The 22,220-nt window shown below is 43.0% G+C and overlaps 1 pseudogene; it reads right to left on the reverse strand.

Moving 5' to 3' along the window:
* Positions 1 to 16,157: 16,157 nt before the first annotated feature.
* Positions 16,158 to 22,220, reverse strand: part of LOC143410662 (kinesin-like protein KIF26B) — a 30,231-nt pseudogene continuing 24,168 nt past the window's right edge.

A 22,220-nucleotide genomic window follows, 5' to 3' on the forward strand; every position in this document is an offset into this window, starting at 1 on the left:
AAATTGTGCCCCATCAGGCAATATGACAATGGGAATTAGGTAATTTTTCCACACATTTAATATTGGGCAATTACTGGGCTCTTGAGAGGTTTCAGGGAACATTGCTTCATCACACTGCAGGCACACTATAAGCAAAACAAACTCAGCAACAACAACAACCACTAAAACAAGAAGAAGATAAAAGAAAGAAAACCTAAAAACAAAGAAAAAAATTTCATGGACACAAAGACCATGCTCAGGCTTCATCCTGTGGGTTTTCACTTCCTCCAGGTAGAGTATGTGTTTCTAACAAATAAAAAAGATTTCATATTGTCCAGTACTTTGCTATTCTGTTTTTTTAAGATTTCAGATTCTTGGTTAATGGATCTATTGAATTTATTCACCCACTGAAACTGTCTTGAATATCTATCTATAGCACAGAGTACTAAGGAAGCAGGCACTGCACTGTCTCTGCCCAAATAGAACTTACCATCCAGCCATGGAGACACTTGTGAGCAAGAAGTATCAGTAATAAATGGAATGAATTGGACTTTTGTCATCACCAAGCATCTATCTCCTGGGTGCTCATGGCCCAGGCAAGGGCCTTGTAGACAATCTACATTGCTAATGCTAAAACATAGAAGGGTATTTGACTCACAAGAGAGAAGAGATGGAAAAATGAAGAAAAGAAATGATCTGTAGGGGTGAATTTCATCTCCTTCCCTCAGTTTGTGTGTGGAAGCCCTTACTATCAGTGCTTTGGGATGGGATTGTATTTGGATATAGAGAAAAAAGTGGGTAGTTAGACAACTGAGTGGTACAAAAAAGGCCATTAGGGTGGGCCCTAGTCCAGTCTGACTAGTGTCCCTGGAAGGAGGAAATACAGACACACCTAGAGACCGGACACATAAATACAAGACCAGGTAAAGAGACAGCAAGAGAGTGTCTATCTGCAAGCACAAAGGAGGCCTCAAAGGTGCCCAGGCTGCCAGTACACTGACCTTGGACATCCAGCTTCCAAGACATTATCCATTATTTCTATTGGGATGTTAAAAAAAGTAAGAATTAAAGAAAATTTATAAGCATAAAGCATTTTTCCCATGAACTATTGGAGAGTAAGTTTCTAACATGCCAGAAAGTTCCTGAGAAATCCCTATAAATCAAGAAATAATTCTAATTGAGCTGAAGAGAATAACATCTTAGACAAACAGAAGATTATTGCAAGTTCTTCAGGTATTGCCTGGGATGATGTGTGACATTGTATAAGTCTGGGAAACTTCTTGTACCCTGACTTTCACATTAGCTTTGTGATCTTGGACAAACTACCTTTGTTCAGTCCACTGGACTAAACAACTTCAATCTAATTTTCCCTCCAATATATATATAGAGAGAGAAAAAAGTGGGTAGTTAGACAACTATATATATATATATATATATATATATATATATATATATATATATATATATATATATAGTTTTTTTTTCATGTTTGAGGGACATTATTTTTCTACCATGAGAACCAAGGACTCTTCATTCCTATGCACAAGTGCCCATGCCAGATATCTGCCCCTAGTGCTTGGAAGCCCAAGCTCTCTAACATGGTGCCCAGTCGTCTCATCCCATTATCCAGATGCCTATAGAACTTTAGTAGTCCAGCTCCTGACCTGTTCTCTCATGTGTCTGTGCTCATTCTACTGACTCCATTCAGAATGCACTTATTTCTTCCCTTTGGTGTCCCTGGAAACCATTCTTATTCTTTCTGACCTCCCCAAGCTATTTCTTCTATGCTGCCTGAGCACCCTTCACTCCCCAGGTAGCTTATCACCTCTAACCATTGCTTATTCCTCTATACTAAATTCCAGATCTCTGGAGAAAGAGACCTGGGTCTCATTTCTCTCTGTCACTTCAGCTATTGACACTTTGCTCATAGCAGGTCATCATTGGATAAATGTGCCTTAAGACCTGAAAGCCAGACATTGTCTCTATTGGGCTGGGTGGTGATGATCCTGCTCCTGAGGATGACAAAATCACCATGACTGTGGCAGAGGAAGCTTGAACTGGTGGAGGAGTTCACAGGAGGGACAGCTTTCAAAATTGGACCACCTTCTGCAAAACTAAGATTTCATTTCACCCCAGTCAGAATGGCAATTATCAAGAATATAAACAACAATAAATGCTAGTGAGGATGTGGAGAAAAAGGTACACTCATATATTGCTGTTGGGATTGCAAATTGATGCAACCATTATGGAAAGCGGTATGGAGATTCCTCAGAAAACTTGGAATGGAACCACCATTTGACAAAGCTATCCCACTCCTTGCTTTATACACAAAGGACTTAAAATCAGCATATTACAGTGATGCAGCCACATCAATGTGTATAGTAGTAAAACTCATAATAACTAAACTATGGAACCAGCCTAGTTGCCCTTCAACAAATGAATGGATAAAACACACACACACACACACACACACACACACACACGTATGATGAAATATTGCTCAGCCTTAAAGAATGAAATTATGGCATTTGCTGGTAAATGGATGGAACTAGAAAATATCATGCTAAAAGAAATAAACCAATTCCCCCAAACCAAAGACCAAATGTTTTCTCTGATGTGCAGATGCTAATTCACAATAAGAGGATAGTGCTAGGGAAGAAGCGATACTTTAGGTGGAGGGGAGTGAAAGGAGGGGAAGGGTTATAGGGGTAAGAAGGATAGAATGTGCATATATAGCTGAAGGAATTCTATATCATGTACAACCAGAAAAATGAGGAATTATACTCCATTTATATATGTTGTATCAAAATGCTTTCTACTCTCATGTATAATTAATTAGAAACACATTTAAAGATTTTAAAAAGTTTGGACCACTTTCCATTAACCTGAGCTGCCATATGCTTGGACTTTGCCAGCAGTATCCAGCCAGAGGCAGGTGCTGAAGAAACACTTCTAGACCTAAGTTCCATGAGGGCTTGAACCATGTCTGTCTCACACACTGTCGGCTCCCCACTCACACAACCACATCTGACACATTGCAGTGACCAATAAATATTTGTGCAGTGAATACGTAAATTAACCAACAGCAAATCCTTATTTTTTTATGTATCTTTTTCACTGTCCCTCTTACCTTCTGTCTTGTCCATGTCCAAAGCTGTGAGCTAACACCTCAGTGGGGTGGTGCTGAAGATCAAAGATGATAATAAATCTGAAGGCACTGGCTATACTATAAAGCCTTTATAAACTCGCCTCCCTCCTCCATGCCTCTTCCCTTCTGGGGGGATACTGGGTGAAGCTGGGCTGGGCTGACATGCTTGGGGTTCAGATGTCCTCTGGACCTATTTATGTTCCCATCAATGCAGAAGAGACTCCAGCATTATCATTTCACCATTCTTCAGAAGTTTTGTAGGTTTTAATAAGGACCTTGGAGATTCCCTCCTTTTCAAGTAGAAGAGAATAATTCAGGTGCAGTAATTAGGGTTCCTGCAGTCTCTGTTCATGTGGAAGGTCCTAATGAGGGGTTTTCTTTTTTTCTCGTTGGACTGCCCCAAAGGGAGCTCTTATTAGAGAAAAAGGAAGTTCACAGTCCTGGAAGGGAAGTAGCCTTTCTAAGTCAGGTTTCTCCAGAGGATCACAACCAACAGGATGCGTGTCTGCAAAGTAAGAGGATGCCCAACTCCCTACACCAGCAGATTCACACCAGAATGCCAGGGGGCAGAACCATGCCTAAATAATAGAGGGGGCACAGGGGACGTGGTTCCTAAGCATTGGCCTGGCATGCAGGAGGCCCTAGGTTCCATCCCTAGTGCTGCCCCCCAAACAAAATAATAATAGAAGAGCCTGCACTGACTCTGGACCTGCAATGGCTCTGGAGGCTGAGAAGAGGGGCATCCAGGGTCTGGGTGACTTCCAATGTGCCTTCAGGAAAGGGAAAATCTTCCTCTGACACCTCTCTATGGTGAGAAGTGCTCACACTGTTGCTATGGTGCAGGAGCACACTGCATGGAGATGTGGCAGGGCTAGGTGACCTCATGAGGCTGTGCACAGCCCTGAGGTTTTGGAAGCTGCTCCCTTCCCCAATTTGCTGCATCAACAGCCACATAGACTGCTTATCAGGTGTTTGGCAGCACACTTCCTTCACCCCGTAAAACACACACAATGCTAGATAAACTGGGCGAGGGCCAGGAGGAGGGAAGGAAAATGAGAATACTGTCTATCCCAGGTTAAAGTACACATTCACAGGAGAGCAGAGATTCATGCGTAGCCAGTAAAATCTGTGTAGGTTGTCAATAATCTAGAAAGGAAACTCACAGGACAGTAACCCAGGGGTTGAACAAAATAGTCTAGAGGGTAAAATCTATCTTCTTTTGCTTCTTGGAAAAGCAGACTCCTCAGTTTGTCTGCCATCTCCAGAATAAAAATACGCAGTCTCAAAACAATCAACAGCTCCAGGCTGGTGTCTTCCAATTAGACATCCATTGAAGTTATTGAAATTCTGCATCTGACAGGCATTCCTTCTCTCAGGGCAGGTATGCACAAACAGAGGAACCTCTGTGCTGCTATACATTGGGAGGGCAAATATTCAAGAGTGGGAAGCCAGACTTCAGGATCACAGCTCTCCTTCTCAGCTTCCAGGGCTAACCTTCCATACCTGATAGGGATGCAGAACAGTGGTCCCCAGCAGGAGCACAAGCACATTCACCACCTACCACCTCCCCTGCCTCTCGCTCACCTTAGCTCATCTCAGGTGGGCTCTGTGAAACCTGGGGTGAAGGCGTGGCCTGGAGCATGGTGTGAACATTTCTTACATTAGATATGGGCCTTGGCTGCCTAGAAGGCCCACAGGTTCCTTGAGGATAGGAGTTTCCTCCCCTTTTCATAGAAAGGCATGCTCTTGTTAAAATCTATATAACTCTTAATTTCTCAGAGAAACAGTGTTAGACAAAGACTATTATCATCTGCTTTGTTCAAGCATGGAAAATGGAAAGTTGCAGTCCACCCTGCTCCTCAGTGGTGGGTGGAGAAGCTGCAGAGCAGGGTGGGAGGAGCAGGTGTGGGCTGAGTAGGCCAGGGCTCCTTCCAAGCAAGGAGCTTGGAAGACCGTTCTATTATTTGGATGGTATCTTGTTTTAGAGTTCTCCATGTAAACAGTAGTAGTAGGGGAACAGAGTAAACCTTGCTCCATACCTTAGGAATGGTGAGTTCACTTCTACAGTAATAATTTAGAATCTACAATTCAGGAATGGTAAGTTAACATCTGAGAAATTCAGTGTTAGAGTCAGTATTCCAGAAGGCCCTACAGTCAGCACTTTAAACATCATTACTGCTATAGTTGTAATTTTAAGTGTCTCCCACAGACCCATGTGTAAACCCTGGTTCCTCAGGGTCACATTATTGGGAGATGGCAGGACCTTTAAGAGGTGGAGCCCAGTGAGAGGTCTTTAGGCCTCTGGAGGAGTGCCCTCAATATGGACTGAGGGACCCTGGCACCTCCTTTTCCTTATTCTGTATTTCCTTATTTTTTATTTCCTTATTCTGTATATAACATTCCTCTTCTTTTTAAAAAAAAATTTTAAGTTGTCAATGGATATTTATTTATTTATTCATTTACTTATTTATATGTGGTTCTGAGAATCAAACCCAGTGTCTCACACATGCTAGCCAAGTGCTCTACCAGTGAGCCACAATCCCAGCCCAATATTTCCCTTCTTTTAACAGCTTTTCATAAACATTATATATTTTAACCCAATTGTACGCCTAGTACTGAGCTACCCACAGAGAGCCAGAGACCCTAACCCTAACCTCTGGCCTCCAGAAACCTAGTATTTAGAGATAGAGATACATATACAAAGAATTTGATGCAGCTTATTACGGGAGCACTGTCCGAAGTGGGAGCTCCTTGGTGTGCACTGGTAAACAAATAAATAGTGAATCAGGGAAACAGAAGTTTAGACAGGAAGAGACGACTCTATCTATGGCCACCAGGGAAGGCTTCTCATCATAGTTCGGGTTGGATGATTTACAGAGTGATCACTCAATGTGTGTGAAATGCCTTATAATGTTTTACTCATCCTGTTACAGCTATTTCACATCTAGGAATTTATCCTTGGGGGTATGTCAGAAGGAAAGAGAGAGAGAGAGAGAGAGAGAGAGAGAGAGAGAGAGAGAGAGAGAGAGAGAGAGAGATATTTTGATTTATGTTCCACATGTTTATTACAGGGTAATTGAGAATAGTGAAAAAGTAGAAGCAATCATAAGGTCCAGTAGCAGGGAACAGCAGCACATAAATGGCATTCAGTCTACGTCACAGAATAGTCTGCAGCCATTCAAGTCATGTTGTCACAGCACGTATCCCGACTGGAAAAATAATGTACATGATGGGAATATTAAGAGGAAAGTGAATCCAAAAGGGTCATATTTAAGATCATCCAAAATTTGTAAAAATATATGCACGTGTGTGGGTGTCTACAAAGCAGTAACAGTGCTTCTCTCTGGTGTGAGATTAAAGGTAATTTTTATTCGCTATTTGCATTTTTTCTTTTTTTTGGTACTGGGGATTGAACCCAGGGCCTTGTGCATGCAAGAGAAGCACTCTACCAACTGAGCTATATTCCCAGCCTGTATCTGCAGTTTTTCAAAGCTCAGTTTAAGAAGGAAAAAGGTCTTTCTCTCACTGGGTTGTCAGGAAACTTATAGGTCTGTGGGACTGTTTCTGGTGTGAAGTCTTTTAAACTTGTCTTCTGAGCATGCTCAAGGTGTGTCATGTACATATCTTGACCCTGAGACCCACTGAGGAGGGAAAGAGTATAAAGGATGGAACAGGCAAGGATGGTTTTAATATTTTTTAAAATGAAGAACAATCGACACACTGTTACCCTGCATGCAGATGGATGGGGCACACTGCAACAGCTTTCTCAGGTGGCAGCCTGGTGGACTCTAAGTCACCTCGCCTAGGCAGGTGATCAACTCTCATTTTCTCCCTCTTCTCACCCTCTCAACCCCATGACTTAGAAGACTCTTCAGGAGGCGATGCTTAGCAAAGGGGCCTAAATTGGAGGGAAAAGGGTGTGTGTTGGGGTTGGCAGGAGAAGCTGTTGTCCTGCATTGTGGGGAGGGGGCACATTTGCCTGTTGGTGCTGGGCGGAGCTCTTGAAGCCCAGGATTTGTTTATTCATCAGCCACTGGAAGTGTGTGGGACAGAGCAAGTGGCACTCAGTAAAGGTTTGTTAAACAATTGCTTTATAAATGTGGGTAGAATTGAAGTGCACTAATGCTATGCCTTTTCATCTTTTGAAGAGGAATATGCTTTAGGAAACCTGAAGGCCAAGGTGGGTCACTAACTTGGGAGGCCAAAGAGCCTGAGAATATGGGATTCTCGTTGGGGCCTCTCTTCATTCCACCTGGGAATAGACAGATGCAGACTCTGACCAGGTTTCTCTATTGCCTCCTCTTCCAAACTTGATTTCTTTATTTTATTCATTCATTCAGCTAATATCGATTGAGTTGTTCCAGGCTCAGTTTTAGATGCTGGGATGTAGAAGAACAAGAGACACCTATGGTGCTAGAGATACCAGCCGCCATCAGGTCCATGTGCCAACACTCTAAGTGCTCTGCATATAATTATAAGTGTTTTCTAGAAATACCCTTCAATTAGAAAAGCCAATGGAAGCTTTTTATACTGCAATAGGCCCAAATTGAGACACAGGGGCATTTCGTCTGTCTGGGTGCTGGAAAAGCCTGACCAGCACCTAGATGAAGGTGTTGCTAGATGAAGGTGTCACCTTGCTTTGTTTTTTATGTCCTCCAAGTCCTAGGCAGACATAATAATCATGGAGATGCTGATTGATGTCCCTGAGACAAAAGGATAAGATCAAAATGGCTGAGAAAAATAAAATGTACTGTCAGTACAGTATGAGAATGTTAATAATTTGAGAGAAAAATACACCTAAGACTATACATTTGGAGAATTTTCTTCCCCAGTGAGAAGATACTTCTGATGACCACATGTATCCTCCTTCCAGCCCCCTCAGAGGCTCTGATGGGAATTGAGGATGGGCTGGTATCACAGGCCTTGCCAGACCAGGGTGAACTGAAGGATGCAGGCTTTAGAGGGGAGGAGCAAGGGGATTGGAAACAATTCCAAATGAGGCCCTTGCATTCTCTTCTCTGAGGAACTGATCTAGTAGGCAGCACCTCCATTAGCTTTTCCACTTGAAGGTGTTTGCCCCCTAGGAAATCACAGCTTTTTAACTTAAGGTTTCTTTCCTGTGATGTCAAGAAAGCCCAGGCAGGTCTTGCCAAGGATTCAGGGAGTAGATGGCCGAAAGCCTGGGTGATGTGCATGCCAGCGAGCTCCACAGAGTAGGAGACAAGGAGGAATTCAGAGCAGGGCCCTTGCCAGGAAGCAAGGGGGTGTATTTGCTTTGGTGGGCACCTGGCCCTGTCCTTGGGACTGTGGTGCATTCAGCTGATTATATGCATGTGGTACCAACATTGAGGAAGAAGCCTTAATACTGCTGAGAGAATAAGTCTACAGTGGAGGGGAAGAGGTGGTCCTTAGGGGCAGAGGGTACCTAGGGGACATTTGTCCAGTCGCAATCTGGTTTGGCTTTCTTGCTTGAGTGTGCTTAGTTGCATTTGAGACAAGTATCCATGTGAAAAGGGGACCATGTGTCCAGGTCCAAACTCTCTGCAATGACTGCAAATGCCCTGATTTTATGTGAGTCCCAGAGACACTGGGTTAAGGACACAGGGCACAAAAAAAAAAAAAAATTAAATAAATAAAATAAATGAATAAACACATAAAATGTACAACATCAACACTAAGCTTCTTAACATTTTCATGTGTGATCAGTTCATGGCTGACAATCTGGGAAGGACAATTCCAGAAGCTCTGTGACTTAGCCACATCTCCACCTACTTGTGGCTGGTTTCCAAATACGTTAGAGGCCAGCCCCACAGGACTCACCTCAGGAAGTGCTGAAGGACGTGGGAGGCAGACCCAGGCCCAGGTGTTGTAATAATAAGAACACCGCACCCTGTGTACAGAAGGATAAACTGGAGAGAGAAGAATTCATGAACATTTAATGCCAACATAGTTTGATTCTTTTAAACACCAGATTCTTTTTTGACAACATTTTACACCTCATATGCCTCAAAAAGTCAGAGATCATAGCCAGCAAACAATGTCTTCACATAACAATGGCACACAGCTCAATGGATTCACGTCACCAGTTTGTGAGAATTATGTAACACTCTGTTCCAGACTGTTCTCCAGGAAGCCTGCTCATAGTTATCATGACCAAGCCAACAACTAATTTTTATATAGCTATATAAAGGCCCATACACAAAATCCAGCCTGCAAATAGGCTGCTGGGACCCACCGAAGTACTAAATAGTTAATTTCTGACCTTTACAAATGAGCTTTATTTTTTAAAAAAATTAACAGCAAACGCTTATGAACTAAGAATTTAATTTTTAAAACAGCACCAATCTTCTATCCAGTTAAAGAGTGAATTTTAAACAATGACATTCAATAACACTGTTTACTTCAAATAAGAATTTTTTAAACATGTTTGTGAATTCACTGTTTCCGACACAATAAATGCACTTGGGCCGGCCTTGTCTCCAATCTTCAAATGGGTCCATTTCTACAGATAAGCATATTTATATCTATATCTATCTATCTATATATATATATATACACACACACACACACACACACATACATATGTATGTAAATATACATACATACATACATACATACATACATTACTAATCATGGAATCATAGAACCAGGGCTTGAAGGAACCACAAAGTGCACGAATGCTATGCACAAAGATCATGTAGCACAATGTCCTCATTTTATAAATTAGAAAACAGTTCCAGAGATGTTGATAAGGTGTATATAGATGCGACTATTGTGGAAACTGGAATCTGAACTCAGTTTTTCTGTCCTGTGCTCTTCTGCCATGCCACATACCTTCTGCACACATGCACTACATATGTACACACACAGAAGTACAGAGGACTGATGTATGTTCCTGTCCACACATCTGGTGCAACACCATCTAACAGGAAGTCCTGGACTCAAGTCCAGTTCTGCTATAAAAGTGTTCTGTGTACATGGCCCAATTGATGACCATTGACATCAGTTTCTTGATCTAGAAATGATTCTCCCCAGCTCCTAAAGAGAGGTTTAATTTCTTCAAAGCTCATCCCCCTTCAGTTTTGCCACTGTTTTCCCTCTTTACACGATCCTAGAAGGATAGCTATGATGACCCCAACCTTTCACAGTAAAAGGAAGCAACTCACCCAGGTTGCATAGCTAGTGATGAATCAGGCGTGGCCCCCTTGTCACCTTCTCCTGGGGCTCCAGGCTTTCCTCCTAGTTTTAGTTTCCTCTCAAATGAAACTACTGGCCCCAGCCCTTCCCTGCCTCTCAGGAATCCATCAAGGGACAAGATGCCTTAAGTATTACAGGTTGTAAGACTAACTAAAGTGCTTTGGTTGCTCCAGAATAAAAACTGCTCTGATATATCCAAGGTGAGGGTCTGTCATTGCTTTCCCAGCCCCCTTCAGTAGTACTGCAGGTGGAATGGGGGTCTTAAGGAAATGTGGGAACTTAATACTGTCAGCACTTTTCTCAGGAATTTGATTTTGAACCAGTAAGAGAAGCTGAATCCTCTTTCACCCAGGCCCATGAATGCTGATTTCTAAGCTCATTATCATCCAAGTCAAAAGGAAGGATCCTTTCCCATTTGGTTACTTACTATAGAAAAAGTTGAGATTTTTGAATTTAGCCCTGTACTCTGAGGACTGGACCCTAATCCTGGTTCTCCTGATTTATTTATCTCCCCCAACCCCCACTCATGTCTCTGCTGACAGATTTTGCTAGGGACAGAAAAGCAGAAAAGCAAAACATGAAAACAAAAGCACAAGAAAACCCACATTGTCACAGACATATCCACGAGACTTACACTTCAATGCATAGCAAGAGAGACCATTTCCAACCATGATGTATAAAGAAATTCTAAAACACAAGCAGTGTTATAAAACAACATCCTGAGTTTACAAATAAATCATAACTCTTCATAAATTAGGTATGATAATGTGGGACGTTAGAGATGAAGACTCTGCTAGTTTTCTTTTTTAAATATTTTTTAATTGTAGGTGGATGTTTATTTTATTTATATATGGTGCTAAGAATCAAACCCAGTGCCTCATACATGCTAGGCAAGCACTCTACCACAGAGCTACAATCCCAGCATGACTCTGCCAATTTTGAAGGTAACTTCTGTGTGATACATAAAACAGATGTGTGAGTACCAGTATCTGAGTCACATCTGCACACAGGAAACAACTTATTCAGAGAATATCAATAAGATGCAATGTTGATGTGATACTACCTAAGCACTAGTTGGTGTCCAATGTCAAGACCATGCCTCAGGTTTTAAGTAGGGCCACCCAAAAGCAGAATATGCTTGTTTAGGGATGGGTGAATTTGCTCTTGGGATTTAAAATTAAAAAAAAAAAATCAAAGTACTTTTTTGAGATGAGAAGCTTAAGTTTTAATAGCTTCTCCTGGATTGGAATTCTGCTTTTATTAATGCAGAAATAAGAAACAGTTTGTGTTTTAGAAATATGTCATTTTGTCAGGAAGATTGCTAAGTGACACGATTTATGAGATTTAACCTGCAAATTGTGACACATTTTGGAGGAAAAGAAAGATATACTAGGATCCAAAGAATGCCACATGGCCAAAACAATTTTAGACTGGCAGTTCCAGTGAAGCTGAATGCCTGGCTTTGTCACCTAGAGTAAAGCAGCCTGAACTGTTCTTTTTCTCCCTGCTTGGAAGTCTCATATGTGGTGGCCCTATAGAGTGGTCCTTGCATTGTGGAAAGGAAGGCCACACTGTCCAGGCAGAGGCAGTGAGCCCAGGAACAAGGGCACGGAGTGGTTTAGATAGCATCAACTAATAGCACACAGAACTCCCAGCCTGTTTCTGACTGGCATGGTTGCAGGGTTTAAGATAAATATTGCCCTGAAAAGTGAGGAGATATTTTTGCATATGCTCAAAAAGTGGGTTAATGATGTTCCAGTGGGGAAGAACAACTAAATTCATGAATCTTATTCGATTTTGAAATGAATTACTCTTTAGTAATTTTTATAGCCAAAATTCTTGTTGGAATAAAGAACCTAAAAACATTCATTACATCATCATTTTGGAAGGCTTGAGTATAGATCAGCAGTTACCAGTGACACAAGCAACTGTGTTTGCTTTGAACAAATTGTGGGCTCTTACCAGACCTGCCTTCTATCCCAAGAAGTCAAGGTTGGGTTGATGATTTTAAATAGACACATCTGTGATGAAGGCTTCTGTATGAACCCAACTTAATGATAAGCATTAGAATTTGAAGCCTAAAGAAGGTAGCTAGTTTATAAGGACACGAGATACATACCCAAGTGGGCACAAATTCCCTTCTTCTTCAACTCCAATCATGGAATGAAAATCTTTGGAACAAGCACAAGACTTGGATGTGTGTATAAAAAGACTTTTTTTTTTTTGAACCACCACTGTGGATGAAATAAGTGTCTGTGATCAGACTTCCAGCTTAAGGCTACTTCATGACAAACTGGGCCAAATTTCTGCCGCTAAACCTCCACTTTTTTTTTTTTTTCTGGTGTGAACTAATGGGTCTTCTTTGTCCTGTTCTGATGAGTTACAAGTCAGGTGCTCTGATGCTCATAAGACTTAAGTTCCTGTTTAGAACCTAGCTGATCCCCTTTTGCCATGTGTGTGTGTGTGTGTGTGTGTGTGTGTGTATGTGAGATTCTTTTTAAAAAATCTCTGTTGGAGTCCTTTCCCTGCTTGGGATACTTGTTTGAGTTCACAGGACTCGTTTCGACATTTGCATCTGAAGTTCCCCCATGTTCAGAATAGCAATTGCAGATAAAACAATAGGGAGGTATGCTGATTCATATCTGGAAGAGATGAAAGTGAGAGGCAGTTTCTCATGATGTCAAGAGGAATTCAAGGACAAGAAGATCAAAGGTTCCAGCTCTCAGGTCGGGATTTGAAAGCCCAGGAAAAAGCAAACTATGGCTCCCTTGCAGCATAAAACACCATCATAAATTGCAATGTGGATCTACTCCAGGGGAAATGATCTCTATTTCCCTTATTGAATCTCAGTTTTGTTCTGCTGGCAATGTTTCTACTTCACGCTAAACTATTTGGAGCAGGAGTTGGTGGGATAAGTTTCAGACAAGGAATTGAATAAGGTTTATGACTCTAAGTGTGAATTTCAAAGAGACATTTTATTTGTTTATAATGAAATAGAAATCAGTTCTTGGGTGTTCCCTTGGCCTTCTTGGGCCCTATGTCACTAAAACCAAAAGGAGACCTGGAACCATCTCCCATCTGGACCCTATTTGACATCCTTCAGTTACTGGGGCTGCTTTGGATATAGTATCTTCTTTCTTGTGCTCAAAGATCATCATTTGTATCATCAATTCATAGAGCAAGGAATAAGCTCATCATAATGTCAAATGCATGACTGCTTCACATGGTTATCAACTCTTGGTAAATTAAAATGTTTGCAGTTAAGTAAATAAATAAAGAAAAGAAAGAAAAAAAGGCAGTTGTTCTCCTATACCATGGCATGTAGGATCCTGGGGATGTTCCATGATGGGATCTCTTGGGAAGTCAATCTGACTTGGTAAGATCACTGTGGGTAATACCAACCTTTTGTTATATCATGAATTTGTTAAAAATGTATATAAACACATTTAGACAGGAAGCAAGCTGAAGGCCACTCCCTAGGAGAGAATTCACTGTTCTGCTTGATCTCACCCCAGCGAAAGCACCAGGCTCTGTCAGTGACCTTCCAAAGGAAGTCACTGCAGCATGAGGGCCTCAGGGCTAAGGGAGAATGTAGCAGTGGCAAAAAGCCAAGCTCACTGATGACTTATCAAATGTATTTGTTCACAACAGAAAAACAAGCCATACTCACCTTTGAAAATTCCTCAAAGAAAGGCTTTTCATGAAATGGTATATTTCAAACTAGCAACCCAAAGGGATACCAAAGGACAAACAACCAACTCAAAGCACTGGCATCCCCTGGAGTCCATATGCTTCCAAGAATGTTGTTGTTAAGCAAGCCAATGCATGCAAGTACTGCGAGGCCAGAGATGGGCTCAGAGTCCCAGAACTCTGCAGAATGGGTTTTTTGAGGAGTTAGGGGAAGCTCTACTTCTAAGGTAACACACTTGTTTAACTTGTAGGATGCACAAAGAGGAAAATGACCCCTTTCACCATATTTTAGTCCATTCAACTAGCATATTCAGGCAGATCTTGTGTGGGTACATTTGCATAGAAGCAGACTCTTACAGAGTGTGCAAAGCTGGACTCCTGACCTATGGAGTCAGTCCATGGGGCTGACTTCCAAAGCAAGAGAGCTAATGTGCCCTGTTCTGAAGAGGTTACAAGTCAGATGCTCTGATGCTCATAGACTTCAGTTCCTGTTTAGAACCTAGCTGAGCCCCGCTTTGCTGGTGAGACAGCTGTGTTGGGCTACCAACACAGAGGCACAACCAACAAATGCAAAGGCTAATTTTCCATGGCGGGGAGTTTAGGCTGAGAAATTGGTTAGTGGGGACAACTAGTCTGGAAAGAGGCTCATGAAGCTCAGCTGCATTTGAGGGCAAAGATGAACAGTTCTCAGTACTACAATGCCGTTGGCGGTTCTGTACCTCAAGTTTTTGTCCCTAACACAGATATAATAATCCTGAAGGGAACTTTTGCAATTTGAGAATAAGGTTTTGGGAGCCAAGACCTGGATATACATATTCATTCAACTCTACTCTACATGTCTATAGTTATGGGATTTAGGGAGGAGGAACGTCTCTCTGACTTTGGGTGCCAAGCTTTAGGAAACAAGCGTAGTTCCTAGGTGGTATGCAGGCTTTGGGACAGGGAAGAACTGAACTTCTTGCTCTTGGGCAGGACTCTGGATAACAGAAAAGCAGTGTGCTCCCAAGCATCTTCTTGTTCTACACCAATGTGATTGGAGTCTATAAGTACGTACCAGCAGAAGAAGCCTCTCAACTCAAAGTCACCACCCCTCCCCCTGTCCTCCACTGCCACTTCAATAAATCCACAAAACTCAAAAACAAAAAAATATGGCTCTGCTTAATTGATTCAAGTTTTCAATCCAAAGTCTTTGGAATAGAAATGAGCATGAACTTGTTTTGAGGATATTAAAAACCCTGTATGGCTGGATGGGTGGGGCAAGGATGAGGATGGGGGGCTGGAGACGGAACAATTGCCTACCTAGATGGAGAAGTCTGGCCCAGGTCACAAAGGACAACTGCTCCCTTAGAGATGCAAGCCCTGTCTCCTCTCCTGATGGCTCAAGTTCACTCATGCTGCTCCATGATCAGCCCTCTGGGTCTGCTGGCCCAACTGCTGCTCGTGGGAGGAGGCAGTGAGCATCACCTGCCTTTCCAAAACCATTTTTTGGAAACACACATTTGCTTGTGTGGATGAAAGTCTCTCTGTTCTGTTCGAGTGGCCTTACCAGAATCGTCATATAAGACAGTTAACATTTATTCATATGCAATACTGGTTAGGAACTAGCTCTACAAACACAACTTACTTACAAACAGCAAGTCAGAAATAGGATAAAACACCAAGAAAAAAATGAGCCATGAGTACATTTCAAAAACGTGTGGGAATTTTTCTTCTGTGGGTTTTGTTGTTTGCGTCTTGACTAGCACCATCTGTACAAGAGAAGAGTATGAACACAAATGTTTGGGTAATCATAAAGATTTGCAAGGTACTTAATCCGTCATCCTGGGTCATCTTGTCATGGGTGTTTTGTTTTCACTTTCCACAGAAATCCTATGTCCACCCTCCCCCTCACAAAAGTACAAAAAAGGGAGAGGTCTTTTTGCCAGCAGTTCTTATGTATGAACAAGTTAAGTTCCTCAAAGTGCTTTTATTTCAGTCTCATGGGGCTCTGACGTCCCTTGGGCTTCCTATCATTCTCTCCTTCCACGGGTTCGGGGTTTGCACCTTCTCTACTTCAGAAAACAAAAGAAAACTCACCTTCAGCTCAACGCTCCCTCCAGACTTGCCATCAACCTTCATCCTCATTCTATAGTCTTTGGGGTGTTGCCAGCACAGAGGGCCTGGGGGAGGGTGACATCCCTCTGGGGAGTAAAGGGACTGGTGGACCGGGGATCTGCAGCTCCTTATCAGCGCCTGGAGGTGATGTCAAAACAAGTGATCATCATGAGATGGTCCTTGCAGAAGGTGATGCGGCTCTCCAGGTGCTCGGTAATGCACTCCTGGGCCTCCAGGTACTCCAGGGAATCCAGCTCCAGCACCTGCTCCAAGTTGACTGCAAAAGAGGAAGGGCCTGGAGACTCCAGCAGGCAGGAAGAGCCATCCCATCTGCTCAGCCCAGACCACAGGGCTGCCCGTATCTGCCCCTCTGTCCCCAGATCTGATTTCTTCACCTGTCTCCAGAGGCCTGGTGTCCTTCCTACCTAATCCTTGGCTTCTCAGCCAGTGGATTGAAACACTGGTTACCAGTTTTTAGATCTTTAACATTTTGTTGAGATTATTCTGAGAAATAAGGCAAAAATCTAGCTGCCCCCACCTCTGGCATCTCCACCACAGCATCTGTGAAAGATGACACCATTATTCTCCATGAAGAATGCAGATCTTGAAGCTGGTGTGGGACAAATCACTCCCTTGTGATCTAACATGACAAATCCCTCTGCCTCCTTAGATAAAGGCTGTTTCTGCTTCCTATTCCTTCATGAGCACTTTGTATCCACCTCTCAGGCTGAGAAACCTGACCTGTCTCTGGTCTTCCTAGGCAGTCTCAGGTACTCGATGATCATTCAGGAAATATGATAAATAGATCTAAATTGATAGGTGAGCTTTCTTAAGCTCAGAAGACAAGCTGACACTTAGGAGCAGGATGCTGACACTCAGGCCTACAAGGGGTGAAAAGTTTGAGTCCTCCAGTTTCTGAAGAGCAGGTGTCTGTAGTCAACCCCACCTGGACTCAGTTTTCCTACTATGTCCATGGTGGCTAGGCAGAGGGGTGGTCTGCCTGGTACTAACTCCAGAGGTGCTGCAAGGAGTCCCCATATGGGGAGGACAGCAGGGGCGGCAACCACGGCTGGTGGAGTGCCGTGGAATCCAAAGCTGGAAACTTGCGTTTGATTCCCAGCTGCTCCATACTAGCTCTGTGACCTTAACTTCTGCAGGACCCATGTCCTTAAAAGTAACATGAGTGTAATAATTCCTAACCTGCCTATTCTATCTACCTTGAGTTGTTGAGAAGAATAAATTCAAAAAGAAGATAACGAATGTGAACATATTTGAAAACCATGTCATGCTACAGGACTATCAGGGACTGTAACAGAAGCAAACTGCTTTATACAGAGGGCATCCCTGAGATCAAGACTGTGAGGACACTCACTCAAGGTTACAGTTAATAAGGACTACAGCTGGAGGGAGACCCAGTCTAACAGGCTGAATGCCCCTCTAATACTGAAGAAACAACACCACACTATACCATAACCCCATCAGACCTCATCACTGGACCACTTCAAAAGGGCATCAAATCTAAAAAATAAAAATGGACCCAGCACATCTATTTCTTTGCCAATACCCTGCCAGCCCAACAACAGGAATAGTCAGCATGCAGCCTCCATAGTATTTTTTAAATTTTTTCCCCATTCTTATTTTCCACTCATCTTAGAAAAACAATCTGTGCTTCTCCTTTCATGTGGCCTTCTGTTCATTCTCTTTCTTAGCATCAACAATACCTAATTCTTGACACATACGAAGGCAAGAAGGAATGTCTTCATATGTTTCTTGGAAGCATCTGAAACACAGGTGTACTGAGGTGTAAGCCTGCTCCCTTCCTGGGAGAAAATGTGCTTTGTAAGATGAGGATCATTTTCAAGCCTGCCTTGGGCATAAACAGTTCTTGAAAAATAAAATGTTAATGAAAATGTTAAAAATGAAGGGACTGTGGGAGGGCTGGGGTTGTGGCTCAGTGGTGGAGTGCTCATCTAGAACATGTTAGGCTCTGGGTTTGATCCTCAGCACCACATAGAAATAAGTAAAGGCATTGTGTCCAACTACAAGGAAACATTTTTTAAAAAATGAAGGGACTGTCTCAAGGGATGCCCCGGGATCTCAAAATGTCCAGAGATTTATGGGGAAAAAAAAAGAAAAAAAAGAAAAGGCAGCCACAGGTGGGAGAGGAACAAGAACTAGGCTCCATGTTTGTGCCCTAGTCAGACATTAGCTAATGTTCTGTCTTGTCTGCCCCATAATACCTTTGATAAAAATACCTTTGAAGGAAGAAAATTTCTAATAGAGGACTTCATTTCCCGTATGGTGCCTACAGGCTGTGTTTGTGGGACAGTGGGCTTAGCCACAAATCTGCATCCCCGAAGCAAAGGATGCTCTCTCTATTGGGTATGGTCACTAGAATCCACTGATGTACTCGGGGGACATGGTACTACTCCATTTATATGAAAAAGAAACCTGTCACAAGTGGCAGGTGCTGGGATGAGCCAGGCGTCTGACAAATCCTGGCACTTTCTTTTTCACCAAAAATCATTTCACCCAATATTTTTAAAAAAACCAGCTTCTCTGGCACACAAATCTATGCCTCAGACCTCACTCGTGGGCTATCCTCACTGCCATGGAACACTAGGAAAGGGGGACATGCAGGGGAGGGGTGTTTTGAGAGGGGACAGAGGCAGCTGAGGGCTGGAGAAAAGAGCCAGATGGGAAACAGGGAGAGAATTTTAATGAGAGTAGCATATTTTATCCCCCAGATTGTGGGATTGTTTCCCACATCAGTGTATTAGTTGGGACCAGATTTAAGTTTTATTTCGCAGTAAATGGAATGGTTAGGAAGAAATAAATAAGAGACAATTGAATCCACCTCTCAAAGGGAACAAAATTCCTCTGAATCATTATTAGATGGTTACTGTCATTCGGGGCTTTCTATTAAATGGAAATAACACCAGGCCGCTCCTCTTGCTTTCTGGGTCCTTCGTGAGGCTTTACTATGGTTGTACACTCTACCCTATCAAGAGCTCTATAAATTAATGTCTATTTCAGGCTAGATAAGCAGTGTGATTTTGTGGCCTAGGAGATTTGTCATACAGTATTCATGTCTGGGTGATCTGTCACATGCAGGGGGGGAAAATCTCATTTTCAAGTGCTTTGAACTAAAACACATAAGAAATAATCTTGCAAGAGCAGTATTCACCACTCCTTTGCTGTTCCCAGCCCCTCCCACCTGCCCCAGAAGAGTAGGATTTTTCCCTCAGAACAACTGTCTCCATCTGCCCCTAGATGAAGTGTGCCGAGGTCACCCTGGTTTAGGTGCCAGGCCTCTGTCACTGGGGAACCTGTTAGCCACAGTGATAGAAATGAACCATGGGCCTTACATTCACGGAGCCACATGTTGGGGTCCAGCATCAGGTACTGTTTGGTCATCTCCAGCTCCTTCATCAGCCACTCGTACTTGGCTCTGACCTCTGCGATCCTCTGCTGGCGATGCCCCAGAATTTTCAGTTTTGCGTTAAAGCACATGACCTCCTGCACAGTGACGGAGAAGGAAAGGGGCAGTGTATTCAAAAGAAAAAGAGATCCTTCTGCTCCTCTCCAGTCCACATGACCTCTTCTAGAGAGGAACACTTCTAAAGAATGTCTATGAGAAAGGAGATGGTCACTGGGAAGTCTGGGAGGGTCTTCAGAGACCTCAGTGGGATTTCTGCCTTGATAAACCAGGCAGCTCAGCCATGGGGGAGACTGTTGCAGGCTGTTATTAAATGTAGAAAGCAGATGGTGCTCCAACTTGGCAAATGCTGGTCTGCATAAGTATGAATCCTCAAGACAAGGAGCCAGAAAAGCCTCTCAGACCACTGTGTCCCCCAGCATATGAGTCTTTAAGGCATTTCAGGAGAGGACACAGAGTTCCCTCCAAAGTGTCTATCCCACTTTATGGGCCCATGGTAACCCACCTGCCCACAACAGAAGCAGGTACCTTCTCAGGGCAGGACCATGGGGAACCGCTCCCACTGCAGGAAATGGACTCTCCTTGCTGGCGCCACCACGTCACCTCTGCAAGCTCTCCACATCATCAATTTCATAGACTTTGATCTCAAATGGTTCCCCGAGGTCCCTCTGGGTGCTCCGCAAGGGGCCATCCACCCAGCGGACCCCTGTGCTGGCAGTGGGTTTTCTCTCAGGGGAGGAGGTATCGAGGGACAATGCTAGGATGAGCCAATGTCTCTGAGAACCTAGGGAGAGGAATAAGCCACGTTCGATTCTTTTGCACTTCAAATTTTGATATCTTTCTTTGATGCAAGGAATGGGGTCATGGCAGGGACCCTGTGGTCACCTGCAAAGCTGCACTGAAATGCTCTGACCTCCCACCCCTGACCCCAGCATGAACTCCCAGGGATTTACCTGGAGAAGCCCAGTAAAATTCCTGCTCTGCTCTTAGAACCCCCAACGTGCAGCCTAGAACTGTGAACCACCCTGAGTGTACTCAGCATGGGGACATGTGCCAAAATGAAATGAAAGATACATCCATGTTAGGAAAAAAGGTCCCAGTGTTTGATAGTGTGGTTATAGGATTTCCAAAAAATACTGTGTATTTGTTTATAACAACAGCACTACAGTAAACACAGACTGCATGCCAGACACTAGTCACCATGCCGGATGCACTATTACAAACTATTAGCTGACCACCAATATCTGTCCTATTTTGTGTGTGTGTGGTTCTGGGGATTGAACCCAGGGCATTGCATATGCTAGGCAACTCTCCACCACTGAGCTATCTGTGCAGCACCATATTCTTTTTCTTCCTCAGCAAGAGACACCCTTATTTCAGCAGGGCACATGGCCAAATCCAGTGCAGACCATACTCCGGCATGATTTTGACCAATAGGATATAAGTAGAAGTGGCATGTATAGCTGCTAGAAACAATCAGCAAAAAGAAGAAAAACAAGACAGATATCCTTGTCTCCCAGCACTCTGGAGACTACCACATGACACTAAATCTCTATATTGCTGTAGGGGGTTTTCTGTCCTAGACAAACCTATCCTTACCAATATACACACAGTATCTCATTTAATTCTCACAGAAGAGGAAAGAGGAAACTAAGGTACAAAGACCATTAGTAGCTTACCCAAGATCTCGGTGTTTCTTTGTTGAAAAAAAAATCCATTGCTCATATTCTCTCTCTCTCTCTCTCTCTCAGACACACACACACACACACACACACACACACACACACTAACAAAATCAGGTAACAAATGATTTCTCCAAAGGATGTAATGGTTTGGATCATAAATGCCCCCCAAAGGCCATGAGTGGTAGGTTAGGTCCTCAGCAGGTTATGCTATTGGACATGGTAGAATTTTTAGAAGGTGGGACCTAGTGGGAGAAAGTTAGGTCATTGGTCATGTGCATTTAAAGGGGATGTTGGAACCTTGATCCCTTTGCCTACTCCCTCTCTTTGCTTCCTGGCCTACATGAGGTGATAGCTTTGATCCACCTCTGGCTCCTAACAGGCTATGGTGTCTTGCTGCAGGCCCAAAGCAACAGGGTCAAATCCTGAAACCATGAGCCAAAATACATCTTTCCTCCTTTTTTACGTTATTTATTTCAGGTATTTTATCATAGCAATGTAAAGCTGACTGACAAGATGTGTTGGGTCTAAATACCACAGGATTTGGTACATATGAGCCAAAATGAGCATTTGAGAGGAGATGCTCATTAAAGATAAATATCCTTTTGATTGCCTGTCTTCAGATCACTTATGTCTATTTTCAGAGATGGAAAACAAATAAGAAGTGACTTGGGAATGGTGAACAGAGATGATCAGCTCCTTTGTGTCCTTAGGGGCCAATCTCTAAAGAGAAATAACAAGCACATGAGTTATAACAAGTTATAACAAGGTCCATAGTTCTCTCTGACCCAAGCATCATCTTCCTTATGACCAGAGTCATAAGTGAGTGAGCTGTGGCCTTCTGGCCTTCTAAGCACAGGACGTGAAATTTTCACCCATGTATGAAAGGAAACTTGCCTCTTGCTTTTGAGAATTAGAGGGTTTGATCCATTTCCCTGGTTTCTCTGCCTGTGGGAAGTTTTGGTGTCTCTGCTCAATCTGTTAAAGGCTG

This window comes from Callospermophilus lateralis, chromosome 11, assembly GCF_048772815.1.
Source record: "Callospermophilus lateralis isolate mCalLat2 chromosome 11, mCalLat2.hap1, whole genome shotgun sequence".
NCBI lineage: Eukaryota > Metazoa > Chordata > Mammalia > Rodentia > Sciuridae > Callospermophilus > Callospermophilus lateralis.